The sequence below is a fragment of the Triticum urartu genome, chromosome 2A (genome assembly GCF_056163025.1).
Source record: "Triticum urartu cultivar PI428250 chromosome 2A, HENAU_Tu73, whole genome shotgun sequence".
Classification (NCBI taxonomy): domain Eukaryota; kingdom Viridiplantae; phylum Streptophyta; class Magnoliopsida; order Poales; family Poaceae; genus Triticum; species Triticum urartu.
The window spans coordinates 199,785,097-199,801,601 of NC_141874.1; positions in this window are offsets into that span (position 1 = coordinate 199,785,097).

Sequence of the window (16,505 nt, forward strand, 5' to 3'; positions counted from 1 at the left end):
GAAAAATCCCGCCGCCACCGCCACGTGGCATCACGCCATTCGCCGCCTCACGCCCCACATCGCCGCCTGTCAGCGCCGGCCCGCCCGGCCCGCCGAGAGCCCCCGCGGCCCGGAGCCGCGCCGACCGCCCGGGCCTCCCGCGCCCTCGCCGCGTAGCCTGCCTCCTCCTCGTCGGCGTCGGCCTCGCCGCCCCGGTGCCGCACGCACCTCGCCGCGCCCCGGCGCCACCGCATCGCCTCGCCGCTGCCCGACCTCGCCGAGCCGCCGCCTCACCTCGCCGGTCACCTCGTCGCCGTCCTCGTCTACTCTTGTCACCGGCGAGCCCCTCGTCCACTGTCCCGGCAAGCTCCGTCCTCTCCGTCCATCTACAGTGTTTCCGGCGAACCTCGTTTTTCGTGCTGATCCCGATCCAGATCTGGAGAAACCCTAGCCGGGTTGACTTTTTCCCTAAGTCCTAGTATTTTTTTTGCATTCTTCATCTCATCATAACTCATCATTCATGGCTCCTTTTTAGGCGTGTAGCATGTCAGATTGTTCGTCTCGATGAGTACTTCATTTCATTCCATTGTACCATGTTCATTTGAGTTCATCTTGATGCCCTAAATGCTGTTGCAAGAGTGCTATGCAATGTTAGTTTCAGATTCTTATCAGTAATTGGACATTTGTCATTTTTGCCATGATTAATGTGTGCCTCCTATGATCTTGAGCCCTACATGTGTTTTGAAGTATGTCATGCCATCTTCACAGGGGTGTATGCCATGTATTTTTGTGATCTCTGTGATTACTAGCACAAGCATGCAAAGTAGCTCTCGTAATGTTGCTGATTTCAGGGACTTAGAAATCTTCTAAGTCTTTGCCTTGTTAATATTTTTATGCCATGTATTCTTGTTGCTACAGAGTGATCCATGCCTCTTTTGAGCATGTTCAGTAAGGATCATTTTGAGATTATGTTATGCTATATCCATCGATGTCTTTTTTTGTAATTATGGAGTCCCCTAGCATGACTCAATTGAGCTCTACTTTTGCTATAAAATGTTCCCGATAGATTGTTTACATGTTAAGCAATTTTGCCGAGGTTGTTGTAGTTGATCCATGCATGCTATAAGGTTGTTCTTGCCATGTTTAGCTTCTATGCCATGTCTACTTGCTGGGTGTATACTTAGTTTGTCATGCAATGCCTTATGGTGAGTGCATCGAGCTCGCAAACATGCCTACGTGAATCTGTTTTGCCATGTTCCAGTTTTTCTGCTAAGTCTGAATCTGTTAACGGAAGTTGCTATGTTCACATGGTTGCCATTGTATTTTCTTATCCTTTTGGCTTATGGTCAGTAAGTGACTTTTGTTGTATGCTTTGAGTAGCTTCATGCCATGCCTTGCTTTGCCATGATATGTTCTTATAGCATGTTGTTATCGTGCTCTAAACATTGCTTCCTGATGTTAAATTCCTGGCATGTTGTTATTTTAACTAAGTCTGTAACCTGATATCTTTTGCACTTTTGCCATGATTGTTTGAACCTGCTATTGTGTGAATTAGCCGTAGCTCAGTGTTCATCTTTTGTCAAGCATCTTGAGTGGATCCCTGCCATGTGCTTTGTTGTTATGTTAGAGTGCAGTAGCTTGTTGTTCTTGATGCATTTAGATGGCCTTGTGCTGTTAATCGTAGCTTTGTGCCATTATTGTTTTGCTTGTCATTTGCAAATCGTGCATCCGATTCCGGTGATCTTTATATCGATTTCGACCGAAATCAACTCATCTTTCCAGTGGCACTCTTGGTTTTCCAAGTTGAGGCCAGGTTCAATCTTTCCTTTCCGAAACATGCATATGCATCGCATATCACATCCCGCATATCATGCCATGTTTTGCATCATGTTGGTTGCGCATTGCACCGTGGTTGATTGTGTCTCCCTTTGCTTGTGTTCTTGCTTTGGATAGAGCCGGGAGACGAGTACGTGATGGAGGAACCCGTTGAGTACGCTTACGAGGATCAAGCTAACGTCAACTCGGAGAACTTTGCAGGCAAGATGACCATACCCTCGAAATCACTTCTATCTTTGCTTGCTAGATGCTCGCTCTTTTTCTATGCCTATGCTACGATACCTACCACTTTCTTATTATGACTCCCATATTTCCATGTCAAACCTCTAACCCTCTTTGTCCAAGCAAACCGTTGTTTGGCTATGTTACCGGTTTGCTCAGCCCCTCTTATAGCGTTGCTAGTTGCAGGTGAAGATTGGAGTTTGTTCCTTGTGGGAACATGTTTATTGTTGGGATATCACTATTATATCTTGTCTATTTTAATGCATCTATACACTTGGTAAAGGGTGGAAGGCTCGGCCTTATGCCTGGTGTTTTGTTCCACTCTTGCCGCCCTAGTTTCCATCATACCGGTGTTATGTTCCTTGATTTTGCGTTCCTTACACGGTTGGGTTATAATGGGAACCCCTTGACAGTTCGCCTTGAATAAAACTCCTACAGCAAAGCCCAACCTTGGTTTTACCATTTGCCACCTAGCCTCTTTTCCCTTGGGTTCCGCGGACTCAAGGGTCATCTTTATTTAAACCCCCGGGCCAGTGCTCCTCTAAGTGTTGGTCCAAACTAGAGCCCCTTACAGCACCACCTCGGGGAAACTCGAGGGTTGGTTTTAGTTGTACGGATTGCTTATCCGGTGTGCCCTGAGAACGAGATATGTGCAGCTCCTATCGGGATTTATCGGCACATTCGGGTGGTTTTGCTGGACTTGTTTTACCATTGTCGAGATGTCTTGTAACCGAGACTCCGAGTCTGATCGGGTTGTCTTGGGAGAAGGAATATCCTTCGTTCATCGTGAGAGCTTGTGATGGGCTAAGTTGGGACTCCCCTGCAGGGATTTGAACTTTCGAAAGCCGTGCCCGTGTTTATGGGAAGATGGGAATTTGTTAATATCCGGTTGTAGAAAACCTGAAACTTAACTTAATTAAAATGAATCAATAGAGTGTGTGGCCGTGATGGTCTCTTTTCGGCGGAGTCCGGGAAGAGAACACGGTCTCGTGTTATGCTTGAACGTAGGTTGTTCTAGGATCACTTCTTGATCATAGTCCCTCGACCGTGCCTTGCCTTCTATTCTCGCTCTCTTTTGCGTATGTTAGCCACCATATATGCTAGTGCTTGCTGCAGCTCCACCTCATACCTTTTTACCCTATCTATAAGCTTAAATAGTCTTGATCGCGAGGGTGTGAGATTGCTGAGTCCCCCGTGACTCACAGATTATTTCCAAAACCAGATGCAGGGACCGATGATACCATTCTAGGAGATTCGACTGAGCTCAAGTGGGAGTTCGATGAGGACTCAGGACAATACTACGTTTCCTTTCCAGACGATTAGTAGTGGAGCCCAGTTGGGACGATCGGGGACATTATGCTTTTGGGGTTGTCTTTATTTTGGTTCCATAGTCGGACCTTGTTTGTATCTGGATGAATGTAGTGAGATATATTTATGCTATTGTGTGACGTGGTGATTGTAAGCCAACTATGTACCTCTTTCCTTATTCAGTACATGGGATGTGTAAAGATTACCCCTCTTGCGACATTGCCTACAATGCGGTTATGCCTCTAAGTCGTGCCCCGACACGTTGGATATATAGCCGCATCGTGGGTGTTACATCGATGCTCTTTAATGGTGAAAGGCTTGATCAGTTTATGCCGAGCAGAGATATAAGGCAGGGAGATCCGATATCCCCTTATCTCTTCTTAATTGCAGCGGAGGGCCTTTCGTGCCTCCTGAAAACCAGTTCTTCGTCATCAAATATTGTGGGATTAAAGGTGGCACCCACGGCCCCGGCCGTTAACCACCTTCTTTTCGCAGATGACAGCCTGCTGCTTTTTAAGTCAGGGAATGAGGGGGCAGTAGTGGTGTCAAACCTACTGGAAACATATTGTTTGGCATCAGGACAGAGGATAAATCATGATAAGTCTTCGATTTTTTTCAGTAGAGGATGCCCGCAAGCGGTGAGAGATGATATGAAGAATGTTCTAAATGTGCACAATGAATCTCTTAGTGACCGGTACCTGGGAATGCCAACAGAGGTTGGTCACTCGAAGAACGGAACCTTCAAATATTTGTGGGATCGAGTCTGGGAAAAGGTGAGCGGATGGATGGAAAAACTGTTATCTTCGGCAGGGAAAGAGGTACTGATCAAGGCAGTGGCCCAAGCAATACCAGTATACTCAATGGCATGCTTTCAGCTTCCTCGGGGACTATGTGAAAGTGTTACTTCGCTAACCAGACAATTCTGGTGGGGAAGCAAACAAGGAAAACGGAAGCCCAGTTGGCTGGCGTGGGACGTGATGACCCTACCTAAGCACCTCAGAGGACTTGGCTTTCGGGATATGGAGCTCTTTAACTTGGCCCTTCTAGCTCGGCAGTCCTGGTGTATGTTGCAAAACCCCCTGTCTCTGAGCGCGAGGATTTTGAAAGCAGTATACCATCCCGACACAGATATTTTTGGTGCAACTTTGGGATCGCACCCCTCACAGATATGGCGCGCTATCTTAGACGGAAGAGACATCATGGTTCAGGGTCTGGTGCGTAGAATCGGAGACGGCGAGACAACACAAATATGGGAGGAGAATTGGCTGCCGAGACCATGTATGAAAAGGCCGATCACATCTCTAGTTCCTGATCCTCCGACGAGAGTGGCCGAGTTGATAGACCACACTACATCATCCTGGAATGAGGAATTGGTCCGTTCGGTGTTCATACCGATAGACGCGACAGCCATATTATAGATACCTCTCTGCACACTACAGACGGATGATTTTTGGGCCTGGTCGGAGGATCGCAAGGGCATTTTTACAGTGCGATCGTTGTACCGGATGCTTCAGCAAACAAAGCTCAGTAGGGAGGCATGGCTTTATGAGCAAGGGGCCTCTTATGAATCCCTGGGCGACCAAGGTTGGTCCAAGTTGTGGTGGATCAGAGTCCCTTCAAAGCTCAAATTCTTCTTATGGAGGCTTGTCAAGCACTCAATCCCTACGACCGCTCTCCTCCATCACCGGAACATGGCAACGACCAGAGCTTGTTGTCTCTGCGGGGCTGTCCATACTTGGCGCCATGCTCTGGTGGACTGCACGGTCTTGATGTCTACTACACAACCTTCTTCTTGTAGACGTTGTTGGGCCTCCAAGTGCAGCGGTTTGTAGGACAGTAGCAAATTTCCCTCAAGTGGATGACCTAAGGTTTATCAATCCGTAGGAGGCGTAGGATGAAGATGGTCTCTCTCAAGCAACCCTGCAACCAAATTACAAAGAGTCTCTTGTGTCCCCAACACACCCAATACAATGGTAAATTGTATAGGTGCACTAGTTCGGCGAAGAGATGGTGATACAAGTGGTATATGGATGGCAGATAATAGTTTTTGTAATCTGAAAATATAAAAACAACAAGGTAAAGAATGATAAAAGAGAGCGTAAACGGTATTGCAATGCATTGAAACAAGGCCTAGGGTTCATACTTTCACTAGTGCAAGTCCTCTCAACAATAATTGTTGGAAATATGCCCTAGAGGCAATAATAAACGATTATTATTATATCTCCTTGTTCATGGTAATTGTCTATTGTTCATGCTATAATTGTGTTATCCGGAAATCGTAATACATGTGTGAATACATAGACCACAACATGTCCCTAGTGAGCCTCTAGTTAACTAGCTCGTTGATCAATAGATAGTCATGGTTTCCTGACTATGGACATTGGATGTCATTGATAACGGGATCACATCATTAGGAGAATGATGTGATGGACAAGACCCAATCCTAAGCATAGCTCAAGATCGTGTAGTTCGTTTGCTAGAGCTTTTCCAATGTCAAGTATCATTTCCTTAGACCATGAGATCGTGTAACTCCCGGATGCCGTAGGAGTGCTTTGGGTGTACCAAACGTCACAACATAACTGGGTGACTATAAAGGTATACTACAGGTATCCCTGAAAGTATCTGTTGGGTTGACACGGATCGAGACTGGGATTTGTCACTCCGTATGACGGAGAGGTATCTCTGGGCCCACTCGGTAATGCATCATCATAATGAGCTCAATGTGACCAAGTGTTTGGTCACGAGATCATGCATTACAGTACGAGTAAAGTGACTTGCCGGTAACGAGATTGAACGAGGTATTGGGATACCGACGATCGAATCTCGGGCAAGTAACGTACCGATTGACAAAAGGGAATTGAATACGGGATTGATTGAATCCTCGACATCGTGGTTCATCCGATGAGATCATCGTGGAACATGTGGGAGCCAACATGGGTATCTAGATCCCGCTATTGGTTATTGACTGGAGAGTCGTCTCGGTCATGTCTGCTTGTCTCCCGAACCCGTAGGGTCTACACACTTAAGGTTCGGTGATGCTAGGGTTGTAAAGATATTAGTATGCGGTTACCCAAAAGTTGTTCGGAGTCCCGGATGAGATTCCGGACGTCACGAGGAGTTCCGGAATGGTCCGGAGGTGAAGATTTATATATAGGAAGTCCAGTTTCGGCCATCGGGAAAGTTTCGGGGGTAATCGGTACTGTACCGGGACCACCGGAAGCGTCCCGGGGGTCCACCGGGTGGGGCCACCTATCCCGGAGGGCCCAATGGGCTGAAGTGGGAGGGGAACCAGCCCCTGGTAGCCTGGTGCGCCCCCATGGGCCTCCCCCTGCGCCTAGGGTTGGAAACCCTAGGGGTGGGGGCGCCCCACCTAACTTGGGGGGCAAGTCCCCCCCCCCTTGGCCCCCCCTTGGAGATTGGATCTCCTAGGGCCGGCGCCCCCCTAGGGGCCCTATATATAGTGGGGGGAGGGAGGGTAGCCGCACCCAAGTCCCTGGCGCCTCCCTCTCCCCTCGTAACACCTCTCCCTCTCGTTGGAGCTTGGCGAAGCCCTGCCGAGATCTCCGCTGCTTCCACCGCCACGCCATCGTGCTGCTGGATCTCCATCAACCTCTCCTTCCCCTTGCTGGATCAAGTAGGAGGAGACGTCTTCCCAACCGTATGTGTGTTGAACGCGGAGGTGTCGTCCGTTCGGCGCTTGGTCATCGGTGATTTGGATCACGACGAGTACGACTCCATCAACCCTGTTCTCTTGAACGCTTCCGCTCATGATCTACAAGGGTATGTAGATGCACTCCCCTCTCCCTCGTCGCTAGATGACTCCATAGATTGATCTTGGTGATGCGTAGAAAATTTTAAAATTCTGCTACGTTCCCCAACAGTGGTATTAGAGCTAGGTCTATGCGTAGTTTCTATGCACGAGTAGAACACACGTTGTTGTGGGCGTCGATTTTGTCAATTTGCTTGTCGTTACTAGTCTTATCTTGATTCGGCGGCATCGTGGGATGAAGCGGCCCGGACCGACCTTACACGTACGCTTACGTGAGACTGGTTCCACGGACTGACATGCACTAGTTGCATAAGGTGGCTAGCGGGTGTCTGGATCGGATTCGATGAAAAGGGTCCTTATGAAGGGTAAATAGAAATTGGCATATCACGTTGTGGTTTTGGCATAGGTAAGAAATGTTCTTGCTAGAAACCTATAGAAGCCACGTAAAAAAAACATGCAACAACAATTAGAGGATGTCTAACTTGTTTTTGCAGCATGTGCCATGTGATGTGATATGGCCAAAAGGATGTGATGAATGATATATGTGATGTATGAGATTGATCATGTTCTTGTAATAGGAATCACGACTTGCATGTCGATGAGTATGACAACCGGCAGGAGCCATAGGAGTTGTCTTAATTTATTTATGACCTGCGTGTCAACATAAACATCATGTATTTACTTTACTTTATTGCTAAAGCGTTAGCCATAGTAGTAGAAGTAATAGATGACGAGACAACTTCATGAAGACACGATGATGGAGATCATGATGATGGAGATCATGGTGTCATGCCGGTGACGATGATGATCATGGCGCCCCGAAGATGGAGATCAAAAGGAGCAAAATGATATTGGCCATATCATGTCACTATTTGATTGCATGTGATGTTTATCATGTTTTACATCTTATTTGCTTAGAACGACGGTAGCTTAAATAAGATAATCCCTCACATAATTTCAAGAATGTGTTCCCCCTAACTGTGCATCGTTGCGAAGGTTCGTTGTTTTGAAGCACCACGTGATGATCGGGTGTGATAGATTCTAACGTTCGAATACAACGGGTGTAAGCCAGATTTACACACGCAATACACTTAGGTTGACTTGATGAGCCTAGCATGTACAAACATGGCCTCAGAACACGGAAGACCGAAAGGTCGAACATGAGTCGTATAGAAGATACGATCAACATGAAGATGTTCACCGATGATGACTAGTCCGTCTCACGTGATGATCGGACACGGCCTAGTTGACTCGGATCATGTATCACTTAGATGACTAGAGGGATGTCTGTCTGAGTGGGAGTTCATTAAATAATTTGATTAGATGAACTTAATTATCATGAACTTAGTCTAAAACCCTTTGCAAAATGTCTTGTAGATCAAATGGCCAACGCTCATGTCAACCTCAACTTCAACGCGTTCCTAGAGAAAACCAAGCTGAAAGATGATGGCAGCAACTATACGGACTGGGTCCGGAACTTGAGGATCATCCTCATAGCTGTCAGGAAAGCATATGTCCTAGAAGCACCGCTAGGTGAAGCACCCATCCCAGAGAACCAAGACGTTATGAACGCTTGGCAGTCGCGTGTTGATGATTACTCCCTCGTTCAGTGCGGCATGCTTTACAGCTTAGAAACGGGGCTCCAAAAGCGTTTTGAGCAACACGGAGCATATGAGATGCTCGAAGAGCTGAAAATGGTTTTCCAAGCTCATGCCCGGGTCGAGAGATATGAAGTCTCCGACAAGTTCTACAGTTGTAAGATGGAGGAAAATAGTTCTGTCAGTGAGCACATACTCAAAATGTTTGGGTTGCACAACCGCTTGTCCCAGCTGGACATTAACCTCCCGGACGAGGCGGTCATTGACAGAATCCTTCAGTCGCTCCCACCTAGCTACAAGAGCTTTGTGATGAACTACAATATGCAGGGGATGGTGAAAACTATTCCTGAAGTATTTTCAATGCTGAAATCAGCGGAGGTGGAAATCAAAAAGGAACATCAAGTGTTGATGGTCAATAAAACCACTAGTTTCAAGAAAGTCAAGGGTAAGAAGAACTTCAAGAAGGACGCCAAGGGAGTTGCTGCGGCTAGTAAATCAGTTGCCGGGAAGAAGTCAAAGAATGGACCCAAACCTGAGACTGAGTGCTTTTATTGCAAGGGAAATTGACACTGGAAGCGGAACTGCCCCAAATACTTAGCGGATAAGAAGGCCGGCAACACTAAAGGTATATGTGATATACATGTAACTGATGTGTACCTTACCAGTACTCGTAGTAACTCCTGGGTATTTGATACCGGTGCGGTTGCTCATATTTGTAACTCAAAACAGGAGCTGCGGAATAAGAGGAGACTGGCGAAGGACGAGGTGACGATGCGCTTCGGGAATGGTTCCAAGGTCGATGTGATCGCTGTCGGCACGCTACCTCTACATTTACCTACGGGATTAGTTTTAAACCTCAATAATTGTTATTTAGTGCCAGCTTTGAGCATGAACATTGTATCTGGATCTCGTTTAATGCGAGATGGCTACTCATTTAAATCCGAATATAATGATTGTTCTATTTATATGAGAGATGTGTTTTATGGTCATGCCCCGCTGGTCAATGGTTTATTCTTAATGAATCTCGAACGTGATGTTACACATATTCATAGTGTGAATACCAAAAGATGTAAGATTGATAATGATAGTCCCACATATCTGTGGCACTGCCGCCTTGGTCACATCGGTGTCAAACGCATGAAGAAGCTCCATACAGATGGACTTTTGGAGTCTCTTGATTTCGAATCATTTGACACGTGCGAACCATGCCTCATGGGTAAAATGACCAAGACTCCGTTCTCCGGAACAATGGAGCGAGCAACCAACTTGTTGGAAATTATACATACTGATGTGTGCGGTCCAATGAGCGTTGAGGCTCGCGGTGGCTATCGTTATGTTCTCACTCTCACTGATGACTTAAGTAGATATGGGTATGTCTATTTGATGAAACACAAGTCTGAGACCTTTGAAAAGTTCAAGGAATTTCAGAATGAGGTAGAGAATCAACGTGATCGAAAGATAAAATTCTTACGATCAGATCGTGGGGGAGAATATTTAAGTCACGAATTTGGTACGCACTTAAGGAAATGTGGAATCGTTTCACAACTCACGCCGCCTGGAACACCTCAGCGTAACGGTGTGTCCGAACGTCGTAATCGCACTCTATTGGATATGGTGCAATCTATGGTGTCACTCATTGATTTACCGCTATCATTTTGGGGATACGCTCTAGAGACAGCTACATTCACTTTAAATAGGGCACAATCTAAATCCGTTGAGACGACACCGTATGAATTATGGTTTGGGAAGAAACCTAAGTTGTCGTTTCTAAAAGTTTGGGGATGCGATGCTTATGTCAATAAACTTCAACCTGAAAAGCTCGAACCCAAGTCGGAAAAATGCGTCTTCATAGGATACCCTAAGGAAACCATTGGGTATACCTTCTACCTCAGATCCGAAGGCAAGATCTTTGTTGCCAAGAACGGGTCCTTTCTGGAGAAAGAGTTTCTCTCGAGAGAAGTAAGTGGGAGGAAAGTAGAACTCGATGAAGTACTGCCTCTTGAACCGGAAAGTAGCGCAGCTCAGGAAGATGTTCCTGTGGTGTGTGCACCGACTAGAGAGGAAGTTAATGATAATGATCAAGGTACTTCAGATCAAGTTGCTACTGAACTTCGAAGGTCCACAAGGACACGTTCCACACCAGAATGGTATGGCAACCCTGTCCTGGAAATCATGTTGTTAGACAACGGTGAACCTTCGAACTATGAAGAAGCAATGGCGGGCCCAGATTCCAACAAATGGCTTGAAGCCATGCAATCCGAGATAGGATCCATGTATGAAAACAAAGTATGGACTTTGACAGACTTGCTCGATGATCGGCGAGCGATAGAGAATAAATGGTTCTTCAAGAAGAAGACGGACGCGGATGGTAATGTTACCATCTATAAGGCTCGACTTGTCGCTAAGGGTTATTGACAAGTTCAAGGGGTTGACTACGATGAGACCTTCTCACCCGTAGCGAAGCTGAAGTCCGTCCGAATCATGTTAGCAATTGCCGCATACTATGATTATGAGATATGGCAAATGGATGTCAAAACGGCATTCCTTAACGGCTTTCTTAAGGAAGAATTGTATATGATGCAGCCGGAAGGTTTTGTCGATCCTAAGAATGCTAACAAGGTATGCAAGCTCCAACGCTCCATCTATGGGTTGGTGCAAGCATCTCGCAGTTGGAACATTCGCTTTAATGAAATGATCAAAGCGTTTGGGTTTATGCAGACTTATGGAGAAACTTGCGTTTACAAGAAAGTGAGTGGGAGCTCTGTAGCATTTCTCATATTATATGTGGATGACATACTTTTGATGGGAAATGATATAGAACTTTTGGACAGTATTAAGGCCTACTTGAATAAGTGTTTTTCAATGAAGGACCTTGGAGAAGCTGCTTACATATTAGGCATCAAGATCTATAGAGATAGATCGAGACGCCTCATAGGTCTTTCACAAAGCACATACCTTGATAAGATATTGAAGAAGTTCAATATGGATCAGTCCAAGAAGGGGTTCTTGCCTGTGTTGCAAGGTGTGAAATTGAGCTCAGCTCAATGTCCGACCACGGCAGAAGATAGAGAAAAGATGAGTGTCGTCCCCTATGCCTCAGCCATAGGGTCTATCATGTATGCCATGCTGTGTACCAGACCTGATGTAAACCTTGCTGTGAGTTTGGTAGGAAGGTACCAAAGTAACCCCGGCATGGAACACTGGACAGTGGTCAAGAACATCCTGAAGTATCTGAAAAGGACTAAGGATATGTTTCTCGTATATGGAGGTGACGAGGAGCTCGTCATAAAGGGTTACGTCGACGCTAGCTTCGACACAGATCTGGATGACTCTAAGTCACAAACCGGATACGTGTATATTTTGAATGGTGGGGCAGTTAGCTGGTGCAGTTGCAAGCAAAGCATCGTGGCGGGATCTACATGTGAAGTGGAGTACATGGCAGCCTCGGAGGCAGCACATGAAGCAATCTGGATGAAGGAGTTCATCACCAACCTAGGAGTCATACCCAATGCGTCGGGGCCGATCACTCTCTTCTGTGACAACACTGGAGCTATTGCCCTTGCCAAGGAGCCCAGGTTTCACAAGAAGACCAGGCACATCAAGCGTCGCTTCAACTCCATTCGTGAAAATGTTCAAGATGGAGACATAGATATTTGCAAAGTACATACGGATCTGAATGTCGCAGATCCGTTGACTAAACCTCTTCCGTGAGCAAAACATGATCAACACCAGAACTCTATGGGGGTTCGATTCATCACAATATAACTAGATTATTGACTCTAGTGCAAGTGGGAGACTGTTGGAAATATGCCCTAGAGGCAATAATAAAATGGTTATTATTATATTTCCTTGTTCATGGTAATTGTCTATTGTTCATGCTATAATTGTGTTATCTGGAAATCATAATACATGTGTGAATACATAGACCACAACATGTCCCTAGTGAGCCTCTAGTTAACTAGCTCGTTGATCAATAGATAGTCATGGTTTCCTGACTATGGACATTGGATGTCATTGATAACGGGATCACATCATTAGGAGAATGATGTGATGGACAAGACCCAATCCTAAGCATAGCTCAAGATCGTGTAGTTCGTTTGCTAGAGCTTTTCCAATGTCAAGTATCATTACCTTAGACCATGAGATCGTGTAACTCCCGGATGCCGTAGGAGTGCTTTGGGTGTACAAAACGTCACAACGTAACTGGGTGACTATAAAGGTATACTACAGGTATCCCCGGAAGTATCTGTTGGGTTGACACGGATCGAGACTGGGATTTGTCACTCCGTATGACGGAGAGGTATCTCTGGGCCCACTCGGTAATGCATCATCATATTGAGCTCAATGTGACCAAGTGTTTGGTCACGGGATCATGCATTACGGTACGAGTAAAGTGACTTGCTGGTAACGAGATTGAATGAGGTATTGGGATACCGACGATCGAATCTCGGGCAAGTAACGTACCGATTGACAAAGGGAATTGAATACGGGATTGATTGAATCCTCGACATCGTGGTTCATCCGATGAGATCATCGTGGAACATGTGGGAGCCAACATGGGTATCCAGATCCCGCTGTTGGTTATTGACCGGAGAGTCATCTCGGTCATGTCTGCTTGTCTCCCGAACCCGTAGGGTGTACACACTTAAGGTTCGGTGACGCTAGGGTTGTAAAGATATTAGTATGCGGTAACCCGAAAGTTGTTCGGAGTCCCGAATGAGATCGCAGACGTCACGAGGAGTTCCGGAATGGTTCGGAGGTAAAGATTTATATATAGGAAGTCCAGTTTCGGCCATCGGGAAAGTTTCGGGGGTAATCGGTATTGTACCGGGACCACCGAAAGGGTCCCGGGGGTCCACCGGGTGGGGCCACCTATCCCGGAGGGCCCCATGGGCTGAAGTGGGAGGGGAACCAGCCCCTGGTGGGCTGGTGCGCCCCCATGGGCCTCCCCCTATGCCTAGGGTTGGAAACCCTAGGGGTGGGGGGCGCCCCACCTGACTTAGGGGGCAAGTCTCCCCCTTGGCCGCCACCCCCCTTGGAGATTGGATCTCCTAGGGCTGGCGCCCCCTAGGGGCCCTATATATAGTGGGGGGAGGGAGGGCAGCCGCACCCAAGTCCCTGGCGCCTCCCTCTCCCCTCGTAACACCTCTCCCTCTCGTTGGAGCTTGGTGAAGCCCTGCCGAGATCACCGCTGCTTCCACCACCACGCCGTCGTGCTGCTGGATCTCCATCAACCTCTCCTTCCCCTTGCTGGATCAAGTAGGAGGAGACGTCTTCCCAACCGTACGTGTGTTGAACGCGGAGGTGCCGTCCGTTTGGTGCTTGGTCATCGATGATTTGGATCATGACGAGTACGACTCCATCAACCCCGTTCTCTTGAACGCTTCCGCTCGCGATCTACAAGGGTATGTAGATGCACTCCCCTCTCCCTCGTCGCTAGATGACTCCATAGATTGATCTTGGTGATGCGTAGAAAATTTTAAAATTCTTCTATGTTCCCCAACAATAATAAAATAATTGGATCATATAACTATCCCTCAACATGCAACAAAGAGTCACTCCAAAGTCACTAATAGCGGAGAACAAACGAAGAGATTATGGTAGGGTACGAAACCACCTCAAAGTTATTCTTTCCAATCAATCCATTGGGCTATTCCTATAAGTGTCACAAACAGCCCTAGGGTTCGTACTAGAATAACACCTTAAGACACAAATCAACCAAAACCCTAATGTCACCTAGATACCCCAATGTCACCAATTATCCGTGGGTATGATTATACGATATGCATCACACAATCTCAGATTCGTCTATTCAACCAACACATAGAACCTCAAAGAGTGCCCCAAAGTTTCTACCGGAGAATCACGACGAAAACGTGTGCCAACCCCTATGCATAGGTTCATGGGCGGAACCCGCAAGTTGATCACCAATACATACATCAAGTGAATCACGTGATATCCCATTGTCACCACAGATACACACGGCAAGACATACATCAAGTGTTCTCAAATCTTTAAAGACTCAATCCGATAAGATAACTTCAAAGGGGAAACTCAGTCCATTACAAGAGAGTAGAGGGGGGAAGAAACATCATAGGATCCAAATATAATAGCAAAGCTCGCGATACATCAAGATCGTATCACCTCAAGAACACGAGAGAGAGAGAGAGATCAAACACATAGCTACTGGTACATACCCTCAGCCCCGAGGGAGAACTACTCCCTCCTCGTCATGGAGAGCACCAGGATGATGAAGATGGCCACCGGAGAGGGATTCCCCCTCCGGCAGGGTGCCGAAACGGGTCTAGATTGGTTTTCGATGGCTACGGAGGCTTCTGGCGGCGGAACTCCCGATCTATTGTGCTCCCCGATCGTTTTAGGGTATATGGAGATATATAGGCGGAAGAAGTACGTCAGGGGGGCCACGAGGGGCCCACGAGGGTGGAGGGCGTGCCCAAGGGGGGTGGGCGCGCCCCCCTACCTCGTGGCTTCCTCAAAGCTCCCTTGACGTGGACTCCAACTCTCCCGGGTTGCTTTCCTTCCAAAAATAAGTTTCATGAAGTTTCAGGTCAATTGGACTCCGTTTGATTTTCCTTTTCTTCGAAACCCTAAAATAGGCAAAAAAACAGAAACTGGCACTGGGCTCTGGGTTAATAGGTTAGTCCCAAAAATAATTAAAAGTGTATAATAAATCCCATAAACATCCAAAACAGAAGATAATATAGCATGGAGCAATCAAAAATTATAGATACGTTGGAGACGTATCAGCATCCCCAAGCTTAATTCCTGCTAGTCCTCGAGTAGGTAAATGATAAAAACATAATTTTTGATGCAGAGTGCTACTTGGCATAATTTCACTGTAATTCTTCTTAATTGTGGCATGAATATTCAGATCCGAAAGATTCAAGATAAACGTTCATATTGACACAAAAATAATAATACTTCAAGCATACCAACTAAGCAATTATGCCTTCTCAAAATAACATGGCCAAAGAAAGTTCATCCCTACAAAATCATATAGTTTAGTCATGCTCCATTTTCATCACACAAGAATGCTCTCATCATGCACAACCCCGATGACAAGCCAAGCAATTGTTTCATACTTTAGTAATCTCAAACCTATAAACTTTCACGCAATACATGAGCGCGAGCCATGGACATTGCACTTTGGGTGGAATAGAATAATGAGGGGGTTATGTGCAGAAGACAAAAAGGAGAAAGTCTCACATCAACGAGGCTAATCAATGAGCTATGGAGATGCCCACCGATTAATGTTAATGCAAGGAGTAGGGATTGCCATGCAACAAATGCACTAGAGCTATAAATGTATGAAAGCTCAACAAAAGAAACTAAGTGGGTGTGCATCCAACTTGCTTGCTCACGAAGACCTAGGGCACTTGAGGAGGCCCATTGTTGTAATATACAAGCCAAGTTCTATAATGAAAAATTCCCACTAGTATATGGAAGTGACAAAACAAGAGACTCTATATCAAGAAGATTATGGTGCTACTTTGAAGCACAAGTGTGGCAAAGGATAGTAGCATTGTCCCTTCTCTCTCTTTCTCTCATTTTTTGGGCCTTCTCTCTTTTTTATGGCCTTTCTCTTCTTCTTTTTTTGGTCCTTCTCTTTTTTTATTCCTCACTTGGTACAATGCTCTAGAAAATGATGATCATCACACTTCTATTTATTTACAACTCGATACTAGAACAAGATATGACTCTATATGAATGCCTTCGGTGGTGTACCGGGATTGCGATGATGCATGAGTACATGTATGAAAGAATTATGAGAG